Here is a 24,691-nt window from a genome sequence, read left to right as displayed (position 1 = left end):
TCAGTCCCTGTGTTTTGACTCCTAATTTTGAATTTGCTATCTTTGCCTGTTTCATATTCATGTCATTTTTCCAGGAAAGTTTAGATGCAGAATAAAATGGCACCAATACAAATGCTATGTGTGCTACGTGCAGAATGAATGTTGAGGTCTGTGTTAATCATTGGAGAGGGAGATTTCCTGCTAGTCTATCTCAGAGAGTCTGAGTTGTGTGACCTTCTGGTCTGATACTATGAGCATAGCTTGAGAGTGGAGGGACTTAAACCAGCTTCTCAGAAAGAGAAAAGGAAATAAGAGACAGGAACAGCAAAAGTATGAAAGCAATGCAAGTAATTTTGAAGTTTAAAAATGCCTGTGTCCAAGAAAATTTTCAGTTTTCAGAACCCATGCTCACTTCCTAAGGAGTGGCATGGACACGTGTTCAGGAATCGGAAACGCTTATGTGCTGTGGTAATGAAAAGAAGCAGATGCCTTCTAGACTACTAGATTGAAGATTTTGTCAGTTATTTCACAAGGTGCTTTTGTTCTTGGCTGAGCGGCAGCCAGTGGGAGGTACTGTTTTGGTCACCTGCAGTGTCACTTTGGCTTCGAATTGAGACTGTTTGGTTTGTTACAGCTGAGAAGATGGCAGTGGTCTGGGGAAAATTAAAATTAATTGAGAGTAAGATGAGGAACACTTGTGAAAAACCATAGACCACAGAGACTGCTTAGAACAAACAATCCAAACCCCATATACACCTGAATGGAACAAGAAAGAACATTTTCTTTTAAAGTACTGGTAAACTCTCAATCTACAGTTCATAACTCTGCTTCATGCTGAAGTTTTGGAAATCAAAGTCAAGAGAGTGAATTTCAAGTTTACTCAATTCTACTCTATGGACCATCAGAAGAAGTCCTTCGTTTCTGATGCTATGTCGCATTACACATTCAAGTGAAACGACAATTGAACACAGTGAAGCCAATATTATAGGAAATAGGGTTCATGTGAAGAGAAGAAATAATCTCAGATCTGCTTGCCATTTACAACAGTAATTGGAGCAAATGGTTCTTTGCTCTATCCATACTGATTGTGTTCCTTCAAATTCCCATTCATGTAGTTTTATCTCAGTTTGTCTAGAGCTCCAGGGAATTTATCACCACTCAGGCCAAAGTCAGGCATGAGGTTTTTCAGGACAATTTTTCCTGCCACTACTTGAATTTTTGGTCTTTGTAGGATCTCAGCAGGACTCATATTAACAGGAGGAACTTCACCAAAGTGTACCCATTCAGCTCTATTTGTAAGTATTTCATAGCAACAAGGTTATTTTGAATAAAAATCCTAAAGATTTAACACACATGCCACTGTTTCATCTAGCTAACAACCAGCTTCTTGCACATTTTCTTTGTCATTGTTGGTTTCTGTCTTTTTGTAAAGATGGAAGTAAAATTCACATGTTGCTAGGTGTTTGAGGAGCACCATGCATGTGTATCAGTGGCAAATCAGTGGTAAATCAGTTTCACCTTTAATTCCTACTGAACAAGGTATTTATGCCTGTGCTTCCTTTCATGTGCATAAGAATCTCTTCTGCTTCAGATGGATTATCCATGTACTTGAAATCAGATTTCAGGTTTGCTTAAACTCTCTAATTTTCTAAATATGAGCTTCACAATAAGAGCACAACACAGTTGAGTAAATGCATCCCAAATGAATTATAGGAGAGATATGAGATTCCAAAACTGTGAGTCCTAGATTTAGGCCTAGTCTGTACTCTTCTTCAAGATGTATTTTTTAATATTTTTTCCACGGCTGCCTTCTTTTAAATCTTTTTAGAGACTGCTGTGGTATCTGTTTCACAATTTTATAAAGTGTGATTATTAAAAAAAAAAAATATTTCTCCTTACATGTGAAGACATGAGGGTTCTTAGTAGGTCTTTGTTTCTGTATCTGTGCATGTGCTTAGAGGAGTGATGCCCTGTGCAGACATCTCCTCTAGGAGATCATCTCAGGTAGCTAAAGCAGCTGCTCTGTCTGTTCTCCGAGCTTATGGTGACAGTGTCCAATGTGTGGAATGAGCCTTCCTCAGTCAGAGAGAGGTCATCTCTCTGATAACATGAAAATCAAAACTCTCAACTTATTTTTTCCAGGGGAAAGAGTAAAGCCCAGAGCTGCTTTGTTCTCAGCCATCTGTGTTATATGAGCAGATGGCCTGCTGTGTAGTAAACCAGCTGTGAATGTTTTAAGGGACATCTGTTCTGCACCTAGGTATAGCAGTTGATGCTATTTAGACTTGGCAGTGAAAAGTGCTGGGTTCATGTAGCTCACCTGACTCTGACAAGATAGGTGTGACTTCTTGCTTGTCATCATGGAATGGTCATTTCAGTAAGGAAACAAGAAAAACAGAATGGTTCAACTGTTTCAACAAAAGGGGAGAGCACCTCCTAGAAGCACCTTGCAACAGGCAGGAAGAGGAAGAATTCAACTAATTAAGCACTAGCTTCATTATGTGACTTGGGCAAATAATTTGTTTTTTTATATTTGATTGATAAATTGATAAATTGAGCAGTCTCAGGCTACTGCTTCACTGGAACAGGCAGACTGCATGGTGCCTGGATAATAGAGATCATATAACTCCCTAGGAAGTAGATGGTGCACTGTGAATTATTCAGAGTGCTTCCTTATGCAGGCTTCCTTAGTATTCCCTGACATGAGCCATCTGCTCTTTCAAGTCAGATGAAATTTCAGAGATCTCGGTGGTAGATTTATTTGCACAGGATGCAACATTGATGGGAGGAGGCTGTTCCTAGCATATTAACTTGACCAGTATTTTCATAATCTGCCACTGTAACTTCATGAACAGGATGAGTGCAGTTCACAGAACTAGATCCTCAGTATGGAAAGTGCCCCCACTCTTCACTAAATATCTGCTCTGGGTTTTTTTGACTGCTTGTTTGTTTGACAATTTGTTTGTTTTGTTTTGTGGGGGGTTGGTTTGTTTCGTTTTGGTTTGGGTTTGGGTTTTTTGGGGGTTTTTTTTGGTGTTTGTAGTTGTTTTGGTTTAAGTTGTCCTAAAAGGACTCTATTTCTAGCAGCTACTCTTGGTGAGAATTTGTTGAGTGAGTTATTCTAGGAAAATTTGCTGGATTAGCTTAGCTGAATAGCTGCTAAACTGACCTACACATGTGTCCTCAACAGAACTACTAACCCAGTAAATCAACAGTCTCCATCTTGTCTGTTTTAATTTCCGCTGCATAGGTATAACTGAATACAAAGAACTGTAAAAAGCAGAGCATAGGCTGCACTATTAACTCACTCCTTAGCATGCTCCAAGTCTTGCTCATGCTAATGTTTTCAGAAATTTAAAATGTCGCTGGGGATTTAGATGAAGCCATCTTCTGACTATACTTGACTAGACTTAGAGCTTTGGATATCTGCATTCTGTCCCTACCATGGTACATTTTTGTGTAGTTGCAGTAAAGCAATAGAAAGTACTTGAGAAGAGCCATGACACAAAACGGTATTCATGGCTATTCCTAATTATTCACAGTGTTTGTAATATAATCATTCATGCAGATATAGATAAATGTTCTGTTGTATTTGGCATTGTAGAGAGTGATAATGATAATAATAAAAAAATCCAAAACCTCCTGCAGTGGACAGGCAAGAGTCATTACTTCCCACTGCAAAGTCATAGAGGGGTTTGGTGATTTCCCAAGATAGCAGAGCACACTGGTCTGTTTGGGACTGTAATCTTTCACTGCGTGGAAATGCCCAAATCCCAGTCAGAGCCTGAAAACCAAAGAACGCTGCTTCCAGTCTCTGAGGTTCAGCTTCTGATACAGCAAGTACTGCAGTAAGTAGAGCTGTTCAGTGTTCATCTTTACTGATCCCGTACTGCGACCTGGCATTGTTATGGTTCTCTTGGAGCCACACTTGAAAAATTCATAACCTCCAGAAAAAAAAGTGAAAAAAGTGACATTGCTGGATTTCTGTTTGTATTCGTTACAGTCACCGTAGAAACAGATAGGGTGGAACTATGTCTGTCATTCAAAATGCATTCTTCTGTGGTAATGAGGGGGTTGTTTCTTCTTACAAATAGGAGATAGGGTAAAGACTGACACTGAAACAGAATCAAAGGAACAGGTGATGAGAGAGAAGGTGACTATTGTAACAAAGTCTTTGAATTAGCAGCAGATGAAAACAAACTTGAACTAATTCAGAACTAAGATACATGAGGATGTCTGTCTGTGATAAGGCAAAAGACAGAGAACTAAGCAATTAAAGCTGAACAGCAGCTTACATTATGCCAGCACAAGAGAGGGTCAGGCAGAAAACAAATCAGAGAGAGGAAGGAGAATACCAGAACTGAGGCCTCAGAAGGGGAAGGAGCTTGAAATAATACAGCAGTCAAATTGCTTACAAAACAAGTTTGGGGATTTTTTCCTGGCATCAGTCTAATAGTGTTTGTGGTATCCTAGCCTAAGACACATCATACCACGTTCTACATCATAAAATGCAATCAAAATGCAGAAACACAGCACCCACACAGAAGATTCTGATATTTCAGACTCCTTCCCAAATAGCAACAGCACTGGTAGACTACTTTAAAATATATGAAGCAGCTCTATCTAGGTTGAAATGCTTTGTTTAATCTTTCTCATCTGATATATTACACATTGCAGCATGGCGTGGCATAGTACATTAAAAAAATATCTGAAATATCAAATAAACTAAATGAAAGGTCTTTAAATCTCCAAACATTTCATATCTTGCTCACATCAACATTCATTAAATGTTTCTGACTTTACTGCATGGAGACCACATTTCCATTAAAAGTTCTGCTAAGAAACTTTTATTCTGCTTAGCTTTCTACTTTCTGTAATCATTCGCAAACATGTAAAGAGGTGACAAATAGGTTCCATATGTTGTGAAACTGAAACAGAAGCATTTTATGCCCTGTTCATTCACGTACACACCACAGAACAAGGTATGAGTGGAAGGCCTGGTGAACCAGGACTTCAGTGAGCTACTGGTACTTAGAAGAGACCAGGAGGCAGTACACTGCCTCCACTAGATCAGCTATTAGTCTGCTGAACACTGAAATGGCACAGTGGTAGATAAAGCAAATGAGAAACATGCTCAGGTATTAGGGTTTGACCCTCTGTTTGCAAGTCTGATTTAATAGAATTTTAATGCTTTTATTATATCTGAATAGGTTGCAATTACATTGTTAAGACTGATGTAGGAAGCTACCATCCAGACTCATAACTGATTCAATATATCATCTTGGGGCTGCAGTCTTAATAACTTTGCCAATACTCCTTGCTCTGCAGGATATTGTGTAGGTCTTGCAGCAGAAACAAAGTGGTAAACCTATAATTTTTCATGTAATTTATTCTTTGCATGTTTTAGTGTGGTGTAGTAGTTTGTGAGTAAGTAGTTACTTATTACTGTTAGTAGTTGCCCTAGCAGCTTAGGGGCCATGTGAACAAAAATACCGCTGTGGTTAGAGTCATACCAATAGAGGACAAAGATCATTACTGCTCTCCTGTTACAGAAACTGGTACCTCTCCTTCAGGGTTATTGACACCATGCATATTTACACCAGTTGAGCACTAGTCTCCTATTTTTGAAGATACAGCAGTATGCTGCAGCTTCCAAGAGCAGCTGAAGACAGCCTGTTTTCCTGCTAAACTGCAGATTCTGTCTTTGCAGCTCTAGCTGTTATCTAGAAGCTTGCTGGGTAGCTCCTTCACTGGGAACTGCAGCTTCCCAGTGTGCTTGTCTTCACATACTGAGATAAAGCAGTAAGACAATCATTTTCATTCCTCAAACATTAAACAGAAATGTTTAACTTTCCCTCTTGTCACCCTGCAGGTAAATTAGCATTGCATTGGTACAGCTTTCCAGCTGCCGCTCCTTGGGTTGTTGCTGCTCAGTTTCTCAAGCTGCTGGCATTGCTCGGTTATCAGAAGTTAAGATGGGGTGACTGGATGTGCATGAGTGGGAGGGTGGGAACTGCTTGTGTCTGGGACATGGTCTTTCCTGCCTGCCAGGATAAAGTCTCTTCAGACAGACACATTTTCATTTAAAGCTTTAAAATCTGGACAACTGCCACCTTTATGCACGTTGAAGGGCAAGCCATCCATGTTCAACAGCGAATCCTGCAATGATGCCAGGCCTCCCCCACTGGCCTTGGTGTGGTTCAGGTCTTGTCCATGCAGTAAACCTGAACTTTAGGTTGGTTTCAAGCTCTGATTTAGTGATTGTTCATACCATTGAGTCCTTAGTTTCGCTTCCAGTGGCTACATAACCTTCTGCAGGCTTTGCTCAATGTGAAGTTAACCATGCCTCCTTGCCTCTTGCCCTCACCCCCTTGCATGTCACGTTTGCTGCTGTGAGCTGGAGTCAAGCAAAGAAAGTCTCCCATGTGCTACCCTAGCTCCCAGCTCTTTGGCTGTGTGTTCTCTCTAGTATTCATTTAGAGCCAAGCCCCATAGCTCCCTGTGTTGGTATCTAGCTCTGGATCTGCCTCTGCTGGTATTTAGTAAGCTCTGCTCAAGAAGACCAGCACAGAAAGTTGCATGGTGAGAGGTGGCTGGGGGAGAAAGGGACAGACAGCTTTTGTGGCTCAGGCAAGGAGAAGGAAATCTATAGTTTAGTCCTGTGCCTCAAGTTTGTGTTAGACAAGAGGCATGCTATGTCCTTATTTATGCTTTCCTAAAAATAACCACTCCATAAAGTTTAGCTTTCTATTTGGTGTTAAAACTATAGAGATTCTATGTTCTTGTGGGCTGAGGGAAGGAAGATGAACACCATGTAACAGCAGGGGGATTAAGGAGAAGGAAAGATAAAAAGGTGTCACTTCTTTAAGATGACTCAAGAGTCTTCACTATCTCTCTTGAAGAGCTCCTTCTTAATGGCCAGTGATTAAAATGCATATGGAGGTCCATACACACAATAATTAAATCCTTTAAAGCCTAAATCCTGTTGGTTACAGCTTTTTATTTATCATATTTACAATTCTGTGCATGTTTGTTGATGTATGGCCTTTTGGGAGATTTTGTTAAGCCCTTGTTTTTATAAATGTTTCATGAATGCAACTACCAAGTCTCAGCTACACTAAAAATGCAGTTTTATCTGTTTCTGCCTCTGTACTCCTTACAGTAAGTGGTGACTCCTGTTTATGATGACTGAGAAAAGAACAGGATGGTTAAAGCATATTATCTATATATGTATGTGTATATATATCATGGCTTCGTGTAGCTTTAAGATGAACTCTGCTTTTCCCTTCCTGATATAAACAGATACAATTTTTTGCATCTCTCATCAGATATGCTTCATGTATATCTCTGTAACTGTTTTAGGGGTTTTTTTAGAGTTGGAGATTCAGATTTTGTGAGAGATAGCACAGGTTTGTTTTTCTCTAAGCATTTTTATTTCCTTTAATTACTGGCTTCCTCACGTTCCCTCAACATTTCCCATATTTAACCACAGTGGAAAATACTTGAGATAAAGCCAATACTGTAAACATAGTATTAATTTATTATTTGGTTTTCTTGATTGTACAGTAATTAGGCATCATTCCAGTTACAAAACAATAGGAAAACAGTTAATAATGCTTTATCAAATCATTTATCATGCTTCTGAAATGCTTTAAGATTTACAGTATAATAAATGGTTACAACTGAAACCTAAATTGAGTTAGAATTAACAAAACAATGATGACTGCTTCTTCTTCTTCCTCTTTTTTTTTTTTTTTTTTTTTTTTTTTTTTTTTTTACAGATCCAAGGATTCTTGAACCTGGATTCTGCTTGGAAGAGGAAGTTTTAGCACAAATATTTTAGTGCAATAGATAGACTTTCTTTCTAGCTTTTATATTTGTAAAGAAATGTGTATTTTTTTCTGAAGACACTAAAGCATCTCAACAGGAGACACTGGAAACCTGAAATCCAGAATGGCGATAATTCATTAGGCTCAAAGGGAAAAAAAAAGTAGTTTGGTTTAGCCAGATCATACAGGTTTTGATTGCATGCCTTCACAGTATGTGTATTAATATCACTAGGATATTAAACTGATGAATGAAGAAAGACTATACCAGGAGCATAGCATAACAATAAATGTAATTCATCTTTGCCAGCATCCATCTCCAGTCTCTTCAGGGGAGTGGGTCAAGGGGTAATAGATACAAGTTACTCTTGGGGAGATTCTGATTGGAATCCAGAAGAAATTTTTTCATCATGAGAACAGTTAGATATTGCAATAATCTCCCAAGAGAAGTAGTGGATTCTCCTACAATAGCCATTTCTAAGACTCGGTTTGACAGGTGCTGGGCCGTCTCATTTAAACTACATTGTCACCTAGAAAGGTTGGACCAGATGATCCTCGGGGTCCCTTCCAACCTGGCATTCTGTGTGGTTCAGTGTTTCAGAGAACTTGAGAAAAGATATTATAGTACTGAAGACTGCAAGTGCACCACATTGACATGAGATGGCAGAGCTGAAAGTTGGCCTGCAGCCTTGGAGTACTGGACCTCAGCACTCCTCATTTGGCCACCGTACTGTTCTGCTAGTAAATCTGAGCAATTGCTTATCAGCATTGTTTTGTTAACTTTGGTGGTGCTACACTGCTTTACATCAGTGAATCATCTACCTAACAGGCTCATTAAAAATCAGTACTATCTGAATAATTTGTCAAGCTTCCACTAAACTCTCGTGCCTAATCTGCCATGGCATGGGATATTGCAGCTAGTTTGAGGGGCCAATCTAAATTCTTTTTAATCTGTGAAAATCTTTACTTGGTTCAACTCAGAAATTAATCAAGCCCAGCCATGAGTAAGCAAGGCAGTCAAACATGTGTCTTAACTTGGAAGGATGTGAGTAATCCTGTTGAAGTGAGAGTTTAGCATGTACTTAAGTACCTGCCTAGACAGGGGTTGTAATTAAAGATCTAGAGCGATATCACAGAATGACTTCGACTCAGTGGCTGAAAACAGAATTGCATAACACTGCAAATTCAGACTTAGAATGTAAATACACCCTGCCATATTCCTGGGATATAGCTCTTATTTGAGCATCTCTCACCATTTTTGACGCCCATTCTGCAGACAAGTAAGAGCTGTTTGATGTAGCCCTCACTCAGTCTCACTAGACAGTGGCATATGTAGACTGCCTGTGCTCCTAGCATCCTACAAACATTCTGTCAGAACTCTTTGTCCTTGTAATGACTTTTCTACCTTTGACTTGTGCCAAAGAAATAAAAATGAATAATGATTAGTTGTTTAAACAGGAGGAATGTGGCTAAAGGAGTTTGAGCTATGCTGTGAGAATGTTGAATTTGCCACTTGATCTAAATGAATGCTGAATGTAACTAAAACTTAATATTCAGAATTCACCCTGCTTAGGAGCAGCAGAGGCACATCATTAAAAAAAAAATCTGACATGTCAGTGAGCAATGAATTACCATGCAGTGTAGCACTGTAAAGATATTAACAATCAGCTCCCAGTTGGTGTGTCATGTGCCAGCACATGGAAGGTGATGCATAGAATGAGACAAGAACTAGTTCCTTAGGGAAAAAGATACTTCAGGCCTAATCCTGATGTGGGGTAAGAGGCAGATATCTCCACTGAATGAAGTGGAGCTCAACTGATTTACTGCAGTCTGGGTTCCATGTCTTTCTCATCAGTAAACAGAGGTGATGTTCTCTATATTTTATCTTTTTCCTCTCCAGCTTAATAAAATTACTTCATCATCTATGGTAAGGTTTCTCTACTGCTAGCCACCTGCTGCCAAGTCTCATCTTTTCACTGGTGCTCTACCCTTCTGCTCCTCACTCTTCCACAGTAAAACTTGACAAGCTATTCTCTTCTGTAATTGGGACTGTATCTTGACAGTTCTTTCCAGATGGTGGTCCTCAACAACTTATCAGGAAGCTACAGAAAATACTACCTGTTCAGAAGGCTTCAATTTACCATATGGGAATCTGTACTTTCACTGGAAAAAAGAGAGTCTGCAAACTGATAATGGTTTCATGTCAGAGTTCTAGCGGTTGATTTTTGCTATTTGAATGAGAAGACAGCAATGCATGGCAGCAAAGGTCCAGATTGATATAAGGAGAAACTGTACCACCATGAGGAATGGCAGGCAGCAGAGCAAGCTGCTCAGAGAGATTATGCCATCTCCATCCTTGAAAGACTTCAGAATGTGACTGGACAAAGTTATGTGCACCTTGGTCTGATCTCATGGCTGACTGTGCTTTGAGCAGGAGGTTGGACTAAAGACCTCCCATGGTAGCTTCCAACTTTGATTATCCCATGATTCCATGATCATCATGGCAATTTCTTTTAGATGGTAATTTTGGTGATATTTCTGCTTTTAACAGTACAATTAAATATGCAGATATATGCATACTTCTTCTTTAAACAAGGGTCACACTAATACAAGTTTTTCAGCTGCTTGGTGCATTGGCTGCTCTAATCTCAGCCACAGATCTAGTGCTTAACCATTTCTCACACTAATTGTAGTGATAGTATATTGTCTAACTGCTAGAGACTGGACTTGAATCTGACTTACACTGTTGGTGCCTTTTGCCTCTTCTCGAGCCCAGTTTGCACATTTTACCAAAAGAGATATAAATGGTATTTCATGTAGATTGAATAATGGCAATTCATAGAATCAGAGAATGGCAATTCATAGAATCAGAGAATAGCAATTCATACAACAACTTGAGTTGGAAGGGATCATAAAGATCGTCCAGTTTCAACCCTCCTGCCAGTTCCAACCTAGACCAGGTTGCGCCAGTGGGATTAAAAACCATGAACAGGAATCACTGATTTAACATGTCCCAGCATTCCCTAGTTTTGCTAATTTGCTGCAAGCAAGCACAAGCCCTAAGTAAGCGGGTACAATTTTCAGTAGATGTTCCTTCTTTAGCAGGACTCCTGCATTGCCTGTGCTTGCATGCACAGTTATTACTTAGCTGATGTGTTTACTACAAACGCATGTTTGCAAAATCATAATTAAATGCAGACCATATGCTGTTGTTGTGTACATGGCCTCTCTGGGAGGGCTTTTATCAATAGGTGTTTTTGTCCCAGTCCTGAGGCTATTCTAGTGCAATGAAAGACACACAGACCAAAATTGTGGCTCTGAGCCATGCAAGCCCACAAGAGAATTTTTGAACCTGTCTGTATAGTCCATGACAAGTGATTAGTGGCAGGCAGAAGGGTTACTAGAGTTCACCAAAGGCCTGCAGAAAGCATGGATTACTCAATTCTCACACAGCTTTTGCTGCCAAATGAGCAGGAGAATATTACAGGATAAATACCTGTTATCTGCATTTAAAGGATGCTTTCCAAGTGAGATGGAAGGTGTTCTGCCTTACAGAATTATCTGGCTGTTTGTCCTGTCATGTGAAACAGCCATCGTCTGGCTGTTACAAAACATGGGCTGTCAACACAGGGGTCACACGATAGTTTCATAAAGTCACAAGCACCTTTTCTACAGCTCTGTAGAAAAAGACAGAGGTCTTATCCAAAACCTTTTATTATTTAGGTTTTCACGTATTATTTAGGTTCAGTAATACATGAGTTGTTTTGAAAGACAATGATGAAACTACAACATCCACAAAAGCATCAACGTGACTCACCCACCTGTCTTTATCTGTAGCTATTGTATGCATATGTTGCTTTGGAACACAGTCTCCCTGGCCTTTATTTTCATCCTCCCTATCACCCTGTCCTATACTAACCTTGCTATTTTCTTGTAAACACGTCTGTGGTAAGAGGTCTACAGAAGACAAGAAGCTGTCTTGAATTTAGCTTTTCCACTGGATGAAAAATGCATATTCCACAGGTGAAGTTTTGGGGTAAGTCACAGCTTTATTCAGTAAAGCTTTCTTACTGACTTAGCCTGAGTTAGGAATGGCACAAAACTTCTTTGCTCTGTTTCTGTGAGTTACCACCTCTGTTACTAGAGCTTGACAGATTTCTCTACTTCCTGTTTTACAGGGCCACCACATGTCCTTTCACAGGCTGTACTATGCAGCCGAGCAAACCCTGCTGCTTTCTATCAAGCAAAGGAGAGTATTTCCTTATTCTTCTGCTTGCTTGTCCTAATGCCTTCCACACATAACATGGTGCTATAAAACTGATACAACTCTTGATGATATGTAATGGTGTTAGATCCAAAGAAAGCCCTCTGTCTAACTACCACCGATTTGTACTGCTCTGTTGACTTTAAAAGACAGATAACTCAAGAGCAACTTGGGCCAGTTTCCCCACCTATTGTTATCTATTCTTTTTTTGCTTTCTTGATGGCCCTTGCTCTGAACAAGAGCTTGGACTCCATAGATCCTGAGGTCCATTCCAACTTCAGTTATTCTGTTATTCTATGATTAAGTGATGTTGACTGAAAGATGCCATCACACTTCAACAGATAATCCTCCTTTTGTGCTCACTATATAATAGAATATAATCACTGACATAAAGAGGGAGATGGCAAGCCTGGAATTCAGTTTGCATCGCACTGAATAATAGTGCCACGTGTTGGATTTTTGGTATTGTGTTGTGGGGGTTGTGTGGCTGTTTGGTTTTGGGGTTTGTTTTTTTGTTGGGATTTTTTTGGTTGGTTGGTTGGTTGGTTGGGTTTTTTTTTGTTTGTTTGTTTTTTTAACTATTCTGTGTTTTCCATGGTAATGTATCTACTGTGGAAATAGATTTCTTGGGGAAGTATTTAGTGCTTCCTGACAGTTCCACTTGAGACTAGCAGGCTGACAGGCTCTTACTGCCTTTAGAGCTCTGCATTTGCCTAGGGAGAATATAGCTTTCCCCAGTCTTTGCCAATGGTGTAATCAGGGGGAGCTGAAGTGTATTTCATCTCGTGGCACAACTGGTTGTTATTTTTAGATACTAAATATTTTTTTTAGAATTATATTCCTTCCTTAGTTATAGGCATTAATAGAATCATAGAACCATACAATCATTTTGGTTGGACAGTATCTCTAAGATCACGAAGTACAACTGTTGACCTAACACCACTATGGCCATTAAACCATGTGCCAAAAGGCCAGGTTTATGCTTTTTTTTGAACACCTACAGGGATGATGATTCCACCCCTCCACTGTGCAACCTATTCCATTGCTTGACCACTCTCTCAGTAAAGAAATTTTTCCTAATATTCAATTGATACTTCCCCCAGTGCAACTTGAGGCCATTTCATCTCATTCTATCACTTGATACTAGGGAGAAGAGACCAACACTCACCTCACTACAACCTCCTTTCAGATAGTTTTAGAGAGCAATGAGGTCTCCACTCAGCCTTCTCTTCTCCAGACTAAACAATTGCAGTTCCATCAGCCTCTTCCCATAAAACTTGTTCTCCAGACCCTTCATCAGCTTCATTGTTCTCCTCTGGACACACTCCAGCAACTTAATATCCTTCTTGTACTGACAGGCTGCAAACTGAACACAGCATTCAAGGCGTGGCCTCATCAGTGCCAAGTACAGGGACGTGATCACTTCCCTGCTCCTGATACAGGCCAGCATGCTCTTGGCCTTCTTGGCCACCTGAGCACGCTGCTGGCTCATGTTCAGACGGCTGTCAACCAGCACCCCCAGGTCATTTTCTGTCAGACAGCTTTCCAGCCACTTTTCCCCAAGCTGCATAGGGTTATTGTGACCCAAGTGCAGGACTTTGCCTTGTTAAACCTAATACATCTGATCCCAGCCCATTGATCCAGGATCCAGCACCCTCTGCATAGCCACCTTACCTTCAAGCAGATCAGCACTCCCTCTCAGTTTGGTGTTGTCTGCAAACTTGCTGAGAGTGCACTCAATCGGCTCATCCAGATCATTGATAAAGATACTTAAACAGAACTGGCCCCAGCACTGAGTCCTGGGGAACATTGCCTGTGACTGGCCACCAACCAGATTTAACTCCGTCCACAACTCTTTGGGCCCAGCCATCAAGCCAGTTTATTACCCAGCAAAATGTCCACCAATCCAAGCCACGTGCAGCCAGTTTCTGCAGGAGGATTCTGTGGGTGGCAGTGTCAGAGGCTTTACTAAAATCCACAAGGTAAACAACATCCACAGCCCTTCCGTCATTCACTAAGCAGGCCACCTTGTCATGGAATGAAATCAAGTTTGTCCAGCAGGACCTGCCCTTCACGAACCCATGCTGACTGAGCCCTGCGCATGCTGGCACTCAAGACAATCTGCTACCTAAGCTTCCCTTCAACTGAGGTCAGACTGGCATGTCTGTAGTTCTCCAAGTTCTCCTTCCAGCCCTTCTTGTAGATGGGCGTCCTGTTTGCCAATCTTCAGTCAGCTAGGACCAGTCAGAATTGGTGGCAAGTGATTGAAAGTGGCTTGGCGAGTACCTCCACCAGCTCTCTCAGTACCCTCAGGTGTATGCTATCTGGCCCCATAAACTTCGCAAGCAGTGCACACACAGAGCTAACATTTTTTAAAAGACAGAGTAAGACCCTGAGACTAACCAAGGGTGCTTGTGAGGCTTATACATGAAACCTCTGATGTCATCTACAAATGTGTATAACGCCTTGACTCATGTTGCTTGTGTTAAAAAAGAAAACTTCTGACTAATTTTATGCAAATTATTAAATATAAAATCAAGAATACAGGTCTTTGGATCTACCTAATAAAACTCAAGTCAGCAGGTCAGCACCAGCACTGGTTTGGAATAAAAATTCTTTCCAGCATTAAGCTATTCTATGAACACAGCATACCAATCTGCATAAATCCCAGGAAGGAATTCAAGGAAGAATCCGGTGACTCCGAAATCATGACTACAGTATTTTACCAAAGGCATTCCATTTAAAAGGTCAAATAAAGAAGGCAAGATAAATTTTGTGTCTGAGCTGCAGCATTGGAGTGGGTGCAAAACCTCCTTGTAAGCTGTCTGATCTCATTGTATTGGTTTAAACTGAATGGCCCCTCTGCTGGGGCCAAAGGTGGGAGGGGGGGGAAGGGAGGAGGGGAGGGCAGACACAGGGCTGCTTCCCACATAGTGGCACAAAGTAGGCTAGATTGTGTATTCTACACCATGTTGAGTGTCATGCATGACAGAAAAGGGACCTGTAATATATTCTATATTTTGTAAAGTTTGCTGGTTTGGTTATTTTTTGTCTTTCTTCCCCAGTTTCTGGGCATGGATTTGGCCTTTTGTTTCCAGTTTCAGTTTTGTGGGGTTTCACAGCGTTCATAGCCAGGATTCTGTAGATTAGCAGATTGAGTAGCAGATTGTCCTCATCTCAGGTACCAACTCTGCCTCCCAGGCCCTTTCCACAACACTCCTCCACTCCCTCCCCTTTCCCCCATTAGCCCCCCTTTTCCCACCCCCTTCTATCTCAACGGTATTCACTTTTTTTCAGGTTTCCCCAATAGAATAGATAACATGCTTTATTAGATATCTATATGAGACTGCTTAGGATTGTAGAGCTTCTTTTGTAGAGCTTCTTCTCCCTGTAGATTTTTTAATACTAATTAGATGTCCATAGGACAAGTTGTATTTTTATACCTCTTACGCCTCCATTGGGAAATCAAAAACTTACAGAGATTTTGGAGGAGATCATGCTCAAGACCCTCCATGGCAGCAGTTTGGCCCAGTTATCATAAGGTGTTTTCAGTTTGGCAATGTCAACACCATTGCACACAGTAAAACCTCCAGGCTCTGCTCAACCTGAACCTACAGAAGTCAGCTTTCTGAGAAAGCTCTCTCCATTTCCTCTAGCTTCCTCATGACTGCATCCTGCCTGATGTTACTAGCTTGTGGAAACCTCATCCACAAAGTAGCAGAAGTAAGAGACCACAAAGATCCAGCTGCTTGGCAATCAACTTTCAAAATGCAGAAGCAGTGTAAACATCTTACAGGCAGATGGCAAGTCTCTCACAGAAGAGGAGATGGCACTGCACTTGAGGGATTCAGTACTGCTCAAAATTATGTCTTGTTTGCAACCTCCCTTTTTTCTTTCTTCAGGTGTAACAAGATGCACACAAATGTGTTAATGCTATGTTTTCCTCTTTCTGATGTACTAAGTTCGAGGGTCTGGAAACTCTAGCCATTCAAGTCCCTGTTCTTGATCTTCACGGCCTCTGACTTGCATACCTGCTCCATAACCTTCAGTGATGCTCCAGACCTCCGCTGCAGCAGGCTGACGCATCACAAGCTATTTTCAACTCAAAAAGCCAGTATCTGCATAACAAATAAATCCACACTCTCCTTCCTCACTGTAGATGTCTAAATAAGTACCAAATAAATCTGCTTTTCAAGAAAGCAGTGTGAACTCATTCTCTTTGGCAAATAGACCTTTTTGTAGGCACTTATACCACAAATTAATCAGCACATATTGAGAGTTTCAACCCAGTAGAAATAAGAAGATGGATAGCCAGGGGTTTAGTATTAGCTGGATTTTCTTAGGAAATCAGACTTTAAATATGGAAAGTTCAAGTCCTGCATTATTCTGCACAATTTTTTTTTAAATCTCATATCACTCTGCACAGCTGTAGGATGGCAAAAACATCAGCACGTGCTGATTTACAAATTCCAACTACTTTTTCTCATTAATTCATAGATTCATAGACTGGTTTGGTTTGGTTTGAAAGGGATCGTAAAGATCGTCTAGTGCCAACCCCCCTAGCACTGGCAGGGACACCTCCCTCTAGACCATGTCACAGAATCACACAGAATCACTGAATTGTCAGGGTTGGAAGGGACCCCAAGGATCATCTACTTCCAATGCCCCTGCCATGGGCAGGGACATCTCACACTAGATCAGGTTGCCCTGAGCCACATCCAGCCTGGCCTTAAAAACATCCAAGGATGGGGCTTCTACCAGCTCCCTGGGCAACCTATTCCAGTGTCTCACCACCCTCATGGTGAAGAACTTCTTCCTGATGTCTAACCTAAATCTACCCTCCTCTATCTTGGATCCCTTCCCCCTAGTCCTATCACTACCCAACACCCTAAAAAGTCCTTCACCAGTTTTCTTGTAGGCCCCCTTCAGATATTGGAAGGCCACAATAAGGTCTCCTCAAGAGCCTTCTCTTCTCCAAACTGAACAATCCCAATGCTCTTACAGGAGAGGTGCTCCAGCCCTCTGATCATCCTTGTGGCCCTTCTCTGGACATGTTCCAGCACATCCATATCTTTCTTGTAATAGGGGTTCCAGAACCAGACACAGTACTCCAGGTGGGGTCTGATAGATGCAGATGCCTTCTGGCAACTTTACAGTGTCCAGTAGTAGAGCCAGGGTATTGTGAGTAATACTTGGAGTGTGTTTGTAACCTTGGGGTAACTTATTAAAGGTATATTGAACTCCTTGCCAGGTAAAAGCAAATTGAAGTTTATCCTCCTCTCTCAAAGGAATCATGAAGAACATGTCCTTTATGTCCAGTGCAGCCATCTGTGTGTGGGATGCAGCTTGAACTGTTGCCACCATGGAAGTTAGGCTTGGAACAGCAGCTACAAGCAGAGGAGTATTGCTGTTCAGTTTCATAAAGTCCACTGTCAAGCCTCCACTGTCCATCCTGTTTACTGACTGGCTGAACTGGAGAATTATATGGGGAGCGGGTATGGCTAATTATTTGCCTTTTCTCCAGGTCAGCAATCACCTCTGAAAAGCTCTGCTTAGCTGCCACTGGCAGAGGATATTGTGCAATGCAAGTGGCCTGCGCCTGAGGCAATGCCAGAACAGTCTGCAGTGTGTTGACACATGTGGTTTTTACCCCCTTTTCTTCCACCCTGCCACTTCCAAAACTCCATACTGAGCCATTGGGAAAGCGCTGCCTCTTTCCAGATAGGACATCGATTCCCAGAATACTTCCCAGGTAAGGGCTTAACACAACTTCCACAATTGTGCCACATAACTCCCAGTATTTTTATTCTTTCACTGGATGGTTGAATTCCCAGGCTTTTTTCTCCCCCCTGGGAGGGATGATATCCCTCCCCCTGGCTCCCTTTATCCCAGTTTCTCTGTTTGCCCCTATCCCATCTTTGCAGGGAGCAGGAGGGCTTTTGGATGTACTACCACAGTGGTCTATGGGGTTTGGCTTTCTTTTCAGACACAGAAAGTCTGAAAAAATATTTGCTGAATTTGTTTCAATCCTTATTTCTGTATTTTCAATATCACATTAGGAAGAGATTTATTATAAAAATCTAACTGACTAAACATCAGCTTATCAGGCTAAGAAGTCTGTAAGAGCCCAAATTTCTGTTGTCTCAAACACGTGGGAATACTTGGCTGGCCCTCAATGTCTCTCAACAACCTCCTTTCTGGAGCTACTGGCCCAAACTGTGTCCTGGCAAGTGGTTCTACAGCGGAGAAAGACACATTCTGCAGAGGTGGAATTATTTTTTTCCTTGCTCTGAAACACTGCAGCTGTGCCATGGAAAGGCCTGTGATAGGCACTACACTGGAGGGGCCTCCCTTTGTGAATTGGGGAGGCCACCCCAGGCCTGAAGGGTTTCAACCTCTTGGGCCACATGGTTGCATCTACCACAGAAGCCCTTGCTGGATGTACACCCACCACTGAAGAACTTGGACTAACCCCATGATGGATCCAAGGGTGGTGATATCTTTCACTCTCTCTCTCTTTTCTCTCCTGTTTCTTCTGATTTTCTTCTTCTCTCATCTAACCAAGCATCTTTATGGTGCAAGTGACCAAGAGCTTTCACACAACACTCCTTGGATCAAATAAGCAGAACTCAGCTGTTTGGTGTCAGTTCACCTTAATTTACCAAGGGAATTTTTGAAGATAGCACAACTTCCCTTCTGCCTGGGGCTGGCTTGGGAAACCGGGTCATGACAGAATTCAGAGATGGTCTTTCTCCATTTCTTTCCATTTTGAGATTAGAGTAGGGAAATGCAGATCAAAATGAAAACAGTCACCTTCTTCGTAAATGTAAATTGAAATTCAGACTGTAATAATGTGAGGAGTGTAAGATACGGCATTTGTAAGGTATTCAAGAGATAACAAATCAAAGAATCCATAGCAAAGACTGCAGGGATGGAGAAACTGCACTCTAGCAGAGAACATAGATATTTTTTAAAACTTCTGGAAATAATTAACAGCCAGAACAGTTCTGGCACTAACCTAAAGGTCAATGGCACCCTGAGAAATTCTATTAGATGGGAATGGAAGTGGGAATAAATGTGGAATGAGAATAGGAAGGGTGGACATTACTGTCTCGTTAATTATCTTCTGACAAGTTTATCAGAGATTCTGGAGTAACAAAATGGATAACATTTTATCTTAGCCATTTCACTTCCAAGGTTCCCTGCAAGGGGGCAACACAGCCCTTGTTATGCTTGTGTAAGCCTCAAACACTTGAAAAAATACTTTTAGGCATACTGAGGAAACAGAAGATTGAGAATGCTGGAAGCCAAGACATTCCAGTAAACCTTTGCTCCTAAGATGCTTAGGTCTTTTAAAAGTTTTTAACTTTTGGACTAGAAAGGTGAATAAGGATGAGTTGTGCTTTTATGCATTGAATTGACGTGGTTTTCTGAACAGATATAATAGTGTGAACATGTGATGCTGCTCCATTCAGATCCTATTTCTTGAATAAAAATAATTAGTTCCAGAAGAAGCAGAATTCATAAATTCTGGTTTCTTTGGATGTGCATTTTATAGCTGCTTGATTTTTTTTAACAGTTAATCAAAACTGCTTTGTCATCTCCTTATTAGACACCAGTAAACAGACTGCAGAGTGAGTTTTTCTGGTCAGATAAGTATGGCTCTGACTGGTTGGAAAACCAGTAGCATTTTGTCCCATTTGTGTCCTCTGCTGTTTATCAGAGCTGTTGATCAGCCTTTTCTTTAGTGAGCAGGCTGGCAGAGTCACTCTGCTGCCCATTTGCCTATTTTCCTAAAACGTGAAATCTTTGTGACTGCTTTCTGTGTCAAATTTGATTGCAGTTGGACTCTGGGTTCAGAAGTCCTTAATGACAACACACACACATATCTGCAGCACATGACTGCTGAAACTAGGGTTCCCATTGGACATACCCACAGCGGCATGCTTTGCCTTTGGGCACACTTCTGGCTTCAGTCCAGGACTTCACTGATTTTCCAAAGCTCCAGATCTATGCCTTGATCTGTCCTGGTAAACTCAACAGTAGATTTCAGTGCTTTTGAGACTCACCTATCCTTTCCCCCATCAACTTGTACACCTGTCTGCAGTTTCTTTAGTGACAATTTTGCTGATGGTTCTATAAGGAAAACTTTATGGAGTTCTTGGTATCTATGGGTATATAAGGTACATAGAGATAAATTGAAGACAACACCAAACTATATGGGAATGTTGATCTGCTTGAAGGTAAGAAAGCTCTGCAGAGGGGCCTGGCAGGCTGCATTGATGGGGCAAGGTCAGTGCTATGAGGTTCAACAGGTCTAAGTGCCAGGTCCCTCACCTGGATCACAACAACTCCGTGCAACACTGCAGGCTTGGGGAAGAGTGATTAGATGGCTGCCCAGCAGAAAAGGATCTGGGGGTGCTGGTTGACAGCCAGCTGGACATGAGCCAGCAGTGTGCTCAGGTGGCCAAGAAGGCCAACAGCATCCTGGCCTGTATAATGAATAGCATGGCCAGCAGAAGCAGGAAAATGACTGTGCCCCTATACTTGGCACTGACGAGGCCACACCTAGAATATTGTGTCCAGTTTTGGGCCCTCACTACAAGAAAGACATCCATCTGCTGTCCAGAGGAGAGCAATGAAGCTTGTGAAAGGTCTGGAGAATAGGTCTTATTAGGAGCAGCTGAGGCAACTGCAAGTGTTTAGTCTGGAGAAGAGGCTCAGGGGAGACCTCATTGCTCTCTACAACTACCTGAAAGGAGGTTGTAGTGAGGCAGGTGTTGGTCTCTTCTCCCTAGTGATAGAATAAGTGATAGAACAAGAGGAAGTGGCCTCAAGTTGTGCCGAGAAAGGTTTAGACTGGATATTAGGAAATCCTTTCTTTACTGAAAGAGCCCAGGGAAGTGGTGGAGTCACTATCCCTGTGGGTGTTCAAAAAACATGCCAACATAGAACTTCAGGGCATGGTTTAATGGCCTCAGTGATGTCACACTGATGGTTGGACTCAATGATCTTAGAGGTGTGTTCCAACCAAAACAAGTCTATGATTCTATGATATCCAAGCAGAACAGGCACACCAGACAGTCTGCAGGCAGCCTCCTTGCAAATGTAAGAAAAGGGAAGGGCATCTTCAATGTATTTAGTTGTAAAAAGATTTCATCTCATTTTAAAACTGAAGGTATCTCTTTAGCTCACATATAAATGAACATTTACATCCACAAAAATGTTTAAATTCTTCATTAATTTCCTAGTTCAGATGGAATAGGTAACACAGTTGGGAGAAAGCTGAGAGAAGATGTTGAGAAAAGATCTAATGGCCTCTTTTATAGGTAGCTGCCAGAAATTTCTCATAGTGTTTATACAACTCACCATTCCTGTCCCCTGGTCCACATAAACATGGATAATAATAGGTATAGCACATATCTCGTTGAGATTCCTATTAAGAGCAATTAAAACTTTGAAGATGTAAATGTTTAACATTGTTTATAATTCAGCTGGAAGCAGGAAATGCCGGAAATTGCATAAGCTCTCCAGATAGCAATAAGCTCCATGTAAGTATCTCTTCTGATTCTCTGGTTATTTGCTTGGCAGTACCTCACATAATTCTGGGGGGAATCAGTGGGGGCTGCTTGATTATAAATTACATTAAATTATAATTGGAACTATTGCATTTGTTGCATATTTAATAGCCAGGCTTGTAGGTCCCCCTCTCCTTTGGGGCTGTCCTCACAGTAAGGAAACAGAGGGACTCTTACTCTGGAGATTACGTTTGTTATTTCCTTATTTTATCTTCTAAGGAAAATATAAATATAATCCAGACAAAGTATACATTCTGTGTCAAGGGAGAATGTCAAAAGGCAGTGGCAAAATAAGCATTTTGATGTGCTACTCACAACAAGGGAAAAGATAGGCCAATGTTTGCTGGAGCATTGTCACAGGGAGAAAAAATAAAAAGAAATTATACAAAAACTGTAGGAATTGATGAGTGTTTGCCAGGACTGGATGACTTTTGTCTGGGAGTTCCTAAGCTAAGAAATAAGATGGCTACACTGGTGACAAAAATTATGCTCTTTATCATTCATAACATCTGCTGAGATGGAGAACTGCCTATCTTACACTAGTCTTCTCAGAAACACTGTTAGAAGGAAATAATATGAAGCAAATTATTAGGGATAGAATTACATAGCATTGTGATGTGAACACAAGGGGGTTGATAAGGTCCTGCCTTTATAACTCATGCTTCTGAAGTAACTAGTGGCAGATCCTCAGCTGCTGGATTCCCAACCAGTATAAACCAGCAGAGTCCTCTGGTGCAAGGCTTCGATACATAAGCTAAGGGAGGATGAAAAAAACCTACTCATAAAGAAGTGAAATTTTCTAAATTTTTTTTTAATACCTTATTAGTAGCTATTTAAAAAGGCTGGAATCCACAGGCTGAGAAAGCTTTGAGAAAGATTAAAAATTGGCTGCTAGTTAGAAAATAAAAATCTCTTTCTCACTAAAGGACCAAAATCTGCTGCAAACATAACCAAGACTAGGGGAGAGCAGGAAAGTTCTAGAAAGGCTAGGTAATAACATAACATTTTACTATACTATACTGCTATATCAAATGATGTTATTATATTATATTATATTATATTATATTATATTATATTATATTATATTATATTATATTATATTATATTATATTATATTATATTATATTATATTATATTATATTGAATCATTGAATGGTCTGGGGTGGAAGGGACCTACAAAGGTCATCTGGTCCAACTCCCTCTGCAGTAAGCAGGGGCATCCTCAACTAGATCAGGTTGCCCAGAGCCCTGTTGAGCCTCACCTTGAGTATCTCCAGGGATGGGGCCTCAACCACCTCTCTGGGCAACCTGTTTCAGTGTTCCACTACCCTCATGGTAAAGAACTTGTTCCTAACATCCAATATAAATCTGCTCTTCTCTAATTTGAAGCCATTGCCCCTTATCCTGTCAGTGCAGGCCTTTGTAAACAGTCTCCCTCCAGCCTTCTTGTAGGCCCCCTTCAGATACTGGATTAGGTCTCCTTGTAACCTCCTCTTCTTCAGGCTGAACAACCCCAGCTCCCTCAACCTGTCTTTGTAGCAGAGGTGCTCCAACGCCCTGATCATTTCCGTGGCCCTCCTCTGGACCCTCTCCCTCAGGTCCATGTCCTTCATATATCATTGGCTCCAGACCTGGACACAGTAGTCCAGGTGAAGTGTAACCAGAGCAGAGCAAAGTAGCAAAATCACCTCTCTGGATCTGCTGGCAACATATCTTCTGATGCAGCCCAGGATGTGATTTGCCTTCTGGGCTGCAAGCACACACTGCCTGCTCATGTCCAGCTTCTCATCCATCAGCACCCCCAAGTCCTTTTCCTCAGGGCTGCTTTCTAACACCTCCTCCCCCAGTCTGTATTGACAGTGAGGATTGTTCTGGCCCAGGTGCAGAACCCTGTACTTGCTCTTGTTGAACTTCATGAGGTTCACCTGGGCCCTCCTCTCCAGCTTGTCCAGGTCCCTCTGGATAACATCCTGTCCCTCTGGTGTATCGGCAACACCACTCAGCTTGGTGTCAACTGCAAACTTGCTGATGGTGTCATTGATTAAACAGTACAGGTCCCAGTACCCGAGGGTCTGAGTCTCTGACCCCTGAGGGACACCACTTGTCACTGTTTCACTTCCTTTTACCATCTTTCCTCTTCCTACTGCTGACTGCACACTCCTGCAATTTTCCATTGTGCTGGCACAGGCAGCCACAGAGCCTTCATGAACTGACTTGGCTTTTTATAAAAAGAGAAAACTACTCCAGCAGCAAAACCCAAATGTAAATGGCATGGACAAGCTGTGACTAAGGCTAGAAGGAAAGTGACTACAAGCATCAGTAAAGGCAAACTATTCATTACCCCTAGTGGAAGCAAAAATGTGAGAGTTCTCAGAAGAGTGCGAGGTGAGAGCGGAGTGACATGGAGAATCTTTGAGAGTCATGTCTGCAGATATAAATTATTGCACAAGCTACCTGGCTGAGACCTGCCAATTTGTAACACATAGGTTAAACTGTAGCTGAATACCAGAGATGTCAATGGGACTCCTTCCCTTTTCTTACCTTGAAAGAGCTAGGATTTCCCTGTTGTATGTTCAAACACTTCAGAACTGCAGTTTATTAGGTGCTTATGGCTTCTAGTATTAGCAAGAACCAGAATATGCCCACAGCTACCAACTCCAGCCAGCAATAGCCTTATTTAACCACATATACTGGTTTTGACTGGGATAGAGGTAATGTTTTCCATAGTAGCTAGTATGGGACTATGCTTTGGATTTGTGCTGGGAAGTGTTGATAACACAGGAGTGTGTTAGTTACAAGAGTGGAGCACAGCCAGGATAGCTGGCCCCAGCTGACCAAAGAAATATTCTGTACTATATCATACTATACTATACATACTATATATAGCAAATAACAGCTGAGGGAAGAAGGAAGTGGGGATATTCAGAGTTATGTTTGTCTTCATACACAACCATTATGTGATGGAGCCCTGCTTTCTGTGAGATGGCTGAACATCTCAGCTGGTGAGAAGTGATGGATGAATTCCTTGTTTTGCTTTGCTTGCC

This window comes from Indicator indicator, chromosome Z (genome assembly GCF_027791375.1).
Source record: "Indicator indicator isolate 239-I01 chromosome Z, UM_Iind_1.1, whole genome shotgun sequence".
Classification (NCBI taxonomy): domain Eukaryota; kingdom Metazoa; phylum Chordata; class Aves; order Piciformes; family Indicatoridae; genus Indicator; species Indicator indicator.
This window is presented reverse-complemented; position numbering follows the sequence as displayed.